General features: G+C 46.5%; 1 long non-coding RNA gene across 1 annotated transcript; it reads right to left on the reverse strand.

Moving 5' to 3' along the window:
- Positions 1–4,967: 4,967 nt before the first annotated feature.
- LOC309610263 lies at positions 4,968–9,247 on the reverse strand. The gene is made up of 2 exons (XR_014233806.1): positions 5,972–9,247; positions 4,968–5,815 (listed from the first exon to the last, which is right to left on the reverse strand). It is a non-coding gene; the product is annotated as an uncharacterized lncRNA (long non-coding RNA).
- Between the last annotated feature and the right edge of the window lie 112 nt (positions 9,248–9,359).

The following is a 9,359-nucleotide window of genomic DNA, read 5'->3' on the forward strand; positions in this document are numbered from 1 at the left end:
TCCCTGGTGGCGCAGTGGTTGGGGGTCTGCCTGCCAGTGCAGGGGACATGGGTTCGAACCCTGGTCTGGGAGGATCCCATGTGCCGCGGAGCAACTGGGCCCGTGGGCCACAACTGCTGAGCCTGCACATCTGGAGCTTGTGCTCCGCAACAAGAGAGGCCGCGATGGTGAGAGGCCTGCGCACCGCGATGAGGAGTGGCCCCCGCTTGCCGCAACTGGAGAGGGTCCTTGCGCAGAGGCGAGGACCCAACACAGCCAAAAAAAATAAATTAATTAATTAATTAAAAAAAAAAAATGGGACAAAGATCTTGACACCTTGGGACTTCCCTGGTGGTCCAGTGGGTAAGACTCCACACTTCCAATTCAGGGAGCCGGGGTTCAATCCCTGGTCGGGAAACTAGGTCCCACATGCATGCCGCAACTAAGACCCAGTGCAGCCAAAATAAATAAATAAATAAATATTTTTTAAAAAAAGATCTTGACACCTCACCGAGAAGATATACAGGTGACAAGCATATGAAAAGATGCTCCACATCATATGTCATCAGGGAAAACCAAATGAAAACAGCAATGAGATACCACTACACACCCATTAGAATGGCCAAAATCCAGAACACTGACAACACCAAATGCTGGCAAGGATGTGGAACAACAGGAAGGAGATTTCCTATTTGTTGCTGGTGGGAAATGCAAAACAGACACTTTGCAAGACAGTTTGGCAGTTTCTTACAAAACTAAACATATACTCATCATACAATCCAGCAATTATACTCCTTTGTATTTACCCAAGGGAGTCAAAAACTATGTCCACACAAAAACCTGTGCACAGCTGTTTAAAACAGCTTTATTCATAATTTCCAAACTTGGAAGCAACCAAAATGTTCCATAGTGAATGTATAAACTGTGGTACATACAAACAACGTAATATTATTTAGCACTAAAAAGAAATGAGCTATCAAGCCATGAGAAGACATGAAGGAAACTTAAATGCATATTACTAAGTGAAAGAAGCCAGTCTGAAAAGGCTACGTACTGTATGAGTCCAGCTATACGACATTTTGGAAAAGGCAAAACTATAGAGACAGTAAAAACATCAGGGGTTTCCCGGGGTTAGCGGGGAGGAGAGAGATGAATAGGCAGAACACAGAGGATTTTTAGGACAGTAAAACTACTCTGCATGATACTATAATGATAGATACACGTCATTATAAATTTGTCCAAATCCACAGAAAGTACCACACCAACAGCGAACCCTAATATAAACTATGGACCTTGGGTGCCCTTGATGTGTGGAAGTAGATTCATCGATTGTAACACTGTACCACTCTGATGAGGGATTTTGTTAATGGCGTGGAGGGCGATCTATGCATGTGCGGGGGCGGGGAGTATGTGGGAAATCTCTGTGTCTCTGCTCAGTTTTGCTTTGAACCTAAAACTGCTCTAAAAAATAGTCTATTAAAGAAAATCTCTAACCATAAAAAATAGATTAATAAATTGAACTCCATTAAAATTTAAATGTTCATCAAAAAATACCATTATGTGAATGGAAAAGAATATGAAAAAGAATGTACATATATGCATAACTGAATCACTCTGCTATACAGCAGTAATTAACACAACATTGTAAATCAACTATACTTCAATTTTAAAAAAATTTTAAAAATATACCATTATGTGAGTGAAAAGCCATGCCACAGACCAGAAGATTATTGCAATGTATCTGTCAAAGCAAATCTTATCTATAATATATAAAGAAATTCCACATATTAACAACAAAAAGATAAACAATACAATTTTTTAAATAGGCCGAAAGATTTGAGTAAATACTTCACAAATGAGACTATATCCAGATGGCCAATAAGTATACGAAAATGTGTTCAACTTCATTAACTATCAACGAATATAAATTACATAGCACTACATCCCCCAGATGGGCTAAAATTAAAAGTACTGACAATACCATGTTTTGGTAAGAATGCCCAGCAACTTGGAACTCGTACACTCTTGGTGGGAGTGTAACTTGATACCCTGGTTCTGGAAAATTGGCAGTATCTGCTAAAGCTAAATATAAGAAAAACCCTGTGACCCAGCAGTTCCATTTATTAGGTATATACCAAACTGAAATGAGCATTTATGTCCACCAAAAGTAATGTACAAGAATGTGCATAAGAAACTTTATTCGTAATAGCCCAAAACTGGAAACAACCCCAATATCATCAACAACAGAATGGACAAGTAAACTGTGGTATATTCATACAATCAAGTATTATATAGCAAGGGAAGGTAATGAACTACTCCTATATGCAAGACAGTGGATGAATTTCACAGACATCATGTGGAATGAAAGAAGCCAGTAACAGAAAGTATATACTGCATGATTCCTTCTGAATGATGTTCAAAAACAGACAAAACTAATCTATTGGGAGAGGTCAGAATAGCAGTTACTCTTAGGGATGGTTACTGCCTGGGAGGGGCCATGCAGAAGCCTGTTGGGGTGCTGACGAGTTCTTTTTCTTGATCTGGTAGTCAGGGGGGTACATACCTATGTAAAACTTTATCAAGCTATACATTTATTGTTATATCTTTTTTAAATTTTTATTAAAAAATTTTTTTTAACTGGCATATAGGTGATTTACCATGTTGTATTAGTTTCAGGGGTACAGCAAAGTGATTCATTAGATGTGTATGTGTGTGTGTATATATATATATATATATATATATATATACACATACATATATATATATTCTTTTTCTGATTCTTTTCCATTTTAGGTTATTACAAGATATTGAGTAGAGTTCCCTGTGCTCTACAGTAGGTCCTTGTTGTTTATCTATTTTATGTATGGTAGTGTGTATCTGTTAATCCCAAACTCTTAATTTATCCCTCCCGCCCCATTTCCCCTTTGGTAACCTTAAATTTGTTTTGCATGTCTGTGAGTTTATTTCTATTTTGTAGATAAGTTCATCTGTATCGTTTTTTTAGATTCCACGTATGTGATATCATATATTTGTCTTTTCATATATTTGTCTTTGTCTGACTTACCTCACTTAGTATGATAATCCCTAGGTCCATCCATGTTGCTGCAAGTGACATTATTTCATTCGTGATGTTATATCTTTTTAAAAAGTAAACAAATAAGATATTATCCATTTTCAAGAGCTTCCTCAACCTCTGGGTCTCTGTGAGGCCTTCCCAGAACACTTCCCCCGTCACACACCCGACCACCCTGCACTTTGAAGCAGACCGACAGTCGCACAGACTCTCCTTTGCTCTCACTTCTCCGTGTCTATGCCCTAAGGGGCTACGACAGCCTCGCAGACGACGCACCCACAGTCCCTCGGGCTGACCCGGCGCCCTCGCAGGTGCTCAATAAATATGTCTCTTCTTCTTAGATAAAAATGAACCCGGTACGTTTGATCAAGCTCGGTCTAAACCAAAATCGCGGTTCAAACATCAGGTCACGTGCCCATACGCCGGATTCCAAGGGGCGGAGGAGGCAAGAAGCGGGGAGGGGGCGGGAGGGGAGGGGGGGTGAAAGCCGAGAACAGTACGTATAAAAGCTCCCAAACAGCCGGCCGCTGATATTATCCCAATGACACAGGTACAAGCAAAATCTAAAGTGCAAAGAGTTGGGCGGAAAAGCAGGCCCTGCTGCCGAGAACCGGGCGTACGCCTGGCTGCGCGTCCCGCGGGCGCGCGCTCTCCCCGCCGGCCGGGAAGGTGTCCTGCGCTCGGGGCTGGTGACCCGGTTACACGAGTCCTCCGAAGACCGGCCGCCGGGGAGCGGACCTCGCTGGCCACCTCGCCGGGGCGGGGCCTTGGGCGGGCCACTGTCCTCCCGGAATTGTCCTCTCCCCGAGTCTACTGAGCCCCTCTCGCGTGCCACGCAGCCGCTCCGGGGCCCCCAGAGGGCACCAGCGGGCACGGAGGCCGGGGCGCGCACAAGGCCCTCGGCGACCCAGCCCCGAGCCCCCAGAGAAGCCCCAGGCGCAGGCCCCGCTCCAGCTGATGAGACCGAGTTCCGTCCCTGAGTCCCTCCGTCCCTGGGTCCCCCGTCCGTCCGTCCAGGGCCGAGAGCCGCCTGCGGCCGCGTCCCTGGGGCAGGAGTTCGGGGCAGCCGCGCCCACAGCCCGGGCCTGAGCCCGGCGACCCTCGCCAGCGCGCAGGCGGCCTTGCCCACTCAACTGAGCACCTGCTCTGGGAACAAATCCGAAGCCACAGGGAGGGCTGTCACCGAGGGAAAGTGCAGTACTGCCCTACAGTCCTGAGTTCAGTGCCCAGCGCGGGTGCGTTCCAAATGCTGCTCTTCCCGACTCTCGGCCCCAGGACCCCAAGGGACCGAGAGCCTGCGGCCAAAGCACGTCGGCTCATGCCCTATGGCCCCAGCAGCCGCCACCCACTCCGTGGCTCAAAGCCTCCCGACCCACTCAATAAACAGCTTTGCACCAACTGGCCACTTATAGGAAGTAATGGCGGCAAGCATCAGTGGACGCAAATCTTGAGGACAGGGCCTGAGGGCTGTTCTCCACGGGAAAGGAAGAGGATAGTTGGGAGGTCAAGTGCTTGATCAGTGGAGCCCGTGGCAAATCCAGAGCCCCTTTAAGAAAAATAGACACCCCTTACCCCTCCACGAAGGTGTATGAGACTCTCTCTGTCTGGTCTATGCAGGAATCTGGGTGAGTACTCCCACCCCTGGCTAGGGCTTCCAGAAACCCAGGAGGAAATTAAAGCTGAGGCAGTCAGTCCAAGGAAATACCAGAAGAGTTCCCCCGGAGGAGGCTGATCTGGAGAGAAGGGCTACTGAACAACCCACCTGCAGGGCCCATGGGAAGGGGTAAACTCAGAGGTGCTCTGAGTACACGTTTTGGCTAAATGCTGAAAGGGTAAATATTAAAGTCAGTATTTGACTAAAGCTTAATGTTACCAACTCAGAAGGGACTTCTGGGATACAAGAGTAAATCTGAACTTTCATACGAGTTTTTTTATTATTATTACAATTTAATCGTTTTAAAATATTAGCAGACCACTTAACAAGTTTGATATTATACTGAAGGAACAATAATTTCTTAATTTCTCCGTAGTAAGAGCTGCTGGGTTGTTCCTGAGGTCACTGCAGAGCACGATTTATTTACCGTATTAAATACACATTTACTCTCAACTGAGGATGATGCAGGGCAAGATTTTTCCCAAAAGGCCATCCTAGTTCTAGTTATGCTGATTAGATATGATGACCTGGACAAACACATGATCTCTGATCACCCACAAGTTTGGGGAGGCTGGAAATAATGCTGAAATAGGCACTTGGCTACTGGACCCTCCCATGAATGAGGCCAAAGCCAAATTTCAGTTCATCCACAAACGCAGAAGGATGAAGACTGGGGCTACTTTTTATTGCCCCGAGGAGCAAAACAAAAATATATATTAGTCTGAAGCAGGAAATTAGATTTTATTTTTTAAAAGAAGGGAAAAACTACTTTCTTTCAGCAGGACAACCACCAAATATCCCAACCTCCTCACCCCACGGAGCTCAGATAACAGTGGAGCCCAAGGAAATATTAAGACCAAGCCTTTACCTTCACAAGGCTCCCAGACTTGCTGGAATGACAAAAAATCAAAGCTAGTATATTAGATAGTCAGGTTCATCATTGAGTGTTAAAGAGAAAAAAATATAGATGTGATTTAACATCAGGAAGAAGCACTACTCTGGAAACAGTGGCTCAAACCCCTGTCCAAACCAGTCAGTAGCTTGCAGCCTGAGCGCTGGGAACTTCGGGGTCTTCCATTTCCATACTCCATACTCCAGCAATCAACAGGCTGAACAAATAAAACATGGCACACACAATCATTACCGCTCATCTGCTTGCTATGTGCCATGCACTGCGTTAAGTACTTCACACATAATAATTTATCATTTAATCCTGTGACATAGACACTATCATGATTCCCATCTCAGAGGTGAGGAAAACTCACCCAGTGACCCATGGTGTGTTCAGTGACGAAGCTTCAGGTCTCCACTATGTGCAGACCCCACATAGCGGTCTACTGTTTTTCAAATGCATAAAAATGGAGCTGTAATCTCTAAAATAAATAAGTAAATAAATGTTTTATGAAACGTGTAGTAGCTGTTTTGGTCAGTAGTATAGTTTGTGTTTTCTCAGTCCACAGACACCAAAAGTAGCAAGAAATGATGAGTGTCCTTAACATTTCTGGTATTACATTTTTACACCAATCATATTGGTGATGTTCTAATTCTTAGGTTGGGTGGTATATTCCCAAAGTTCATTGTGTTGCTATGTTACATGTGTATGTGCATGTATATACACACATACATACTCATCTCACATTCTCTCGAATTATCTGAATATTACATAATTTTTTTAATGTTTAAGAACATTGTCAGTCTAAGAAGGTCAAAACAGCACCTTTAAAAACAAGGGGTTTAAAACCAAGGGTCTTGGGGACTTCCGTGGTGGCACAGAGGTTAAGAATCCGCCTGCCAATGCAGGGTCCATGGGTTCGATCCCTGGTCCGGGGAAGATCCTATGTGCCTTGGGGCAACTAAGCCCATGTGCCACACCTACTGAGCCTGTGCTCTAGAGCCCGCGAGCCACAACTACTGAGCCTGCGTGCCGCAACAAGAGAAGCCACAGCAATGAGAAGCCTGTGCACCGCAGCGAAAAGTAGTCCCCACTCACCACAACTAGAGAAAGCCCACGTGCAGCAACAGAGACCCAACACAGGCAAAAAAAAAAGGGTCTTCGTGTCTGAGGGATGGGCCTGGCATTAGGGAGATGTAACACGTGAGTTCCCGCAGGCTCATTCTGGCAATAACAAAACTAACCACAGCACGGGTCATCTACAGAGTAAGGTGGATGATGGTGGGGGGGGGGTGCTCTCTTCCTCTAGCAAAGGGGGAATTCCAGGAGGATTGTGAATGACTGATGATACCACTGAAAAGAATTACAGTAAGGCCCCTACACACGAGCCTTCAAGCTGTGAAGGTGCGGTCCACCAACGTCAGCCAGCCGTGAGTGAAACTGCAGCTTCCTCCATCTCCTGTTGCTGACGATCCTTCAGCTCTACCATCTCCCACCTCCTCTCCCTCCTCCAGTCAGTAACTCTTCCTGCCTGTTTACTCGATGCCAGCCCCTGTGTGCCAGCTGTTGTGCTGGACTACTGTACTTTTCAAGGTACTGTACCGTAAGATTAAAAATGTTTTATTTTTTTGTTTGTTTTTTATGTATTGTGTGAAAAGTATTATAAACCGATCACAGTACAGTACTATATAGCCGATTGTGTTAGTTGGGTACCTAGGCTAACTTTGTTGGACTTACGAACAAACTGGACTTACAAATGTGCTCTCAGAACGGAACTCGTTCGTATGTAGGGGGCTTACTGTATGTTGTTAAACATCTTTAATGGGAATACTAATTTAAATGGGCTGGGAAAGGGATGAGGAAGAGGAGGGAAAGAACAAAACACCTGTGTACTTTCTACGTTGACTGTGCGTAAGTTTTACAATCTGAAAAATATAATGTAAATAACTAGAAAAAAATTCTAGAAACAATAAGGTCCTGCTCTAGGATCCAAGAACCCAGTGCCTACTGCCCCCTCCCCACCCCCTTCCATCTCCCAGCCCCTCAACCACTCATGGAATGAGCTCAGCACTCCCTCCCTGGAAACCTTTCCCTCTGGTCCTTCCCCTTTCCCCTCCACAGGGTTTTCCCCTCTTACAGACCTCTGTATTCTTAGCACTTTGTCCCTATCTCACCATACACTCATCGCATTAGAATAACGACCATTATTTACTAACCACCCGTTTGAAGGTGGGCACTGGGCTAGATACCTGACATACATTCCCTCTTTGTAACCATCACAACTACCCTCATTGACAGGTGTTACCATCCCCATAACCTGCCCCAAATCGGTTAGCATGTGGGCGAGCCAATTCCTTGCTTACTCTGAAGCATATGCTCTTTCTACTGTCAGCATGTGTTCGTGCAAGAGCAGGCACATCTTCAGTGCTCAATTAATATATGCTGACACACTGAAAGACATACGTACACTGTTTGCTTCCAACGAAGAAAAAGATGCAGAAAAGCATTACTCCAAAGGGAACTTTTTTCTATCCCAACTTGTTCTGCCAGATAATACCCAATGGCCCCAGCATCAAAAGAAACCAGCACACACACAGAGAAATCAGCCAGACGCAGGTGCAGGAGCCAACAGCAACATAACTGCCAAGGCAGCAAGCCAGCACCTTACCCACCATCCCTGTCCCCTGGAGTTTTGGAAGGCCTTGGCACTGTTACTTCTCACCCTACTAAGGACAGTGTAGAAAAGAAATAGACAGCCTTTAGTGAGTCAACCCCCCATGTCCTCTGAGGGTATCCCCAGTCAGCCAGCGAGACTTAGTCAAGGGTAAATACATTTGCTGTAAATCACTGGAAGAAACGGTTTTATTTCTCCTGCATCCCTTTCCAGCCGAGTTCCAACAGAAAAGACTACGATGAATTTCCCAGTTACGTTATGGTATTGAAATTTCCTCTGCAGTAGCCCTTTTGGTTGCCTACCTAAACAGGACAGTTTGCGTAGCACACAGAACAGCGCCAAGCACACAGCGAGGGCTCCAAAAAAAGTTATTATTATTATTGGAATACAAATTCATGCAGCCGATAACTATTTGATACCACGCATCAGGAACTATGCCAAGCTGGGGTTAAGTGCTAAAGCAAAATCAAGACCCTCCCTACACGGATCTTTTTGTCAAAAGGCTATTGTTTGGGTAACTAGGCGCTGCGGTGCGTTGGCCCACCGCGCAGACGCTCTGCTTGCCACAGGAAGTCCAGAATCACCTGGAACCCAGTATTAAGAAAATATTTCTTCCCATGGGTTTTCAGTAAGGTGGAATGGCTTTCTTCGTAAGCTGAAACCGTTTTTAGGTTTTCAGTTTTATTATTGTCGGGGAAGGCCCCTTTACCACGCGCGCCATTTCCTGCAAACGGGCAGCTCGCAGCACTTCGCCGGGCCCCAGGCGCACGCCGGCCCCACTCCGGGGACACCCGGTCGCCTCCCCGGCCCCGCGCGCCCGGGTAACGCTCTCCGCTCGCTCTGCGTTCAGCACGCGCGCCCAGCCAAGCGGGGAGGCCGGCCGCCCGCGTCTCGGGCCGGGGAGACGCACGCGCGGCGCCCACGTCCGGCGGCGCGGCGTCGGACGCTGCGGAGGATCGAGAAGGATCTGGAAGAATCCGGTTAGACCGGGGGGACGGGCGGGGGAGGCCGGGAGAGCGCGCGGCGGGGGGGAGGGCTGGCCCGGGAGTCCGAGGGTCCCAGCACCGGGGCGGGGCCAGGCGGCCGG

The sequence above is a fragment of the Balaenoptera borealis genome (genome assembly GCF_965194805.1).
Source record: "Balaenoptera borealis genome assembly, chromosome: 13".
In the NCBI taxonomy this organism is placed as follows: Eukaryota; Metazoa; Chordata; class Mammalia; order Artiodactyla; family Balaenopteridae; genus Balaenoptera; species Balaenoptera borealis.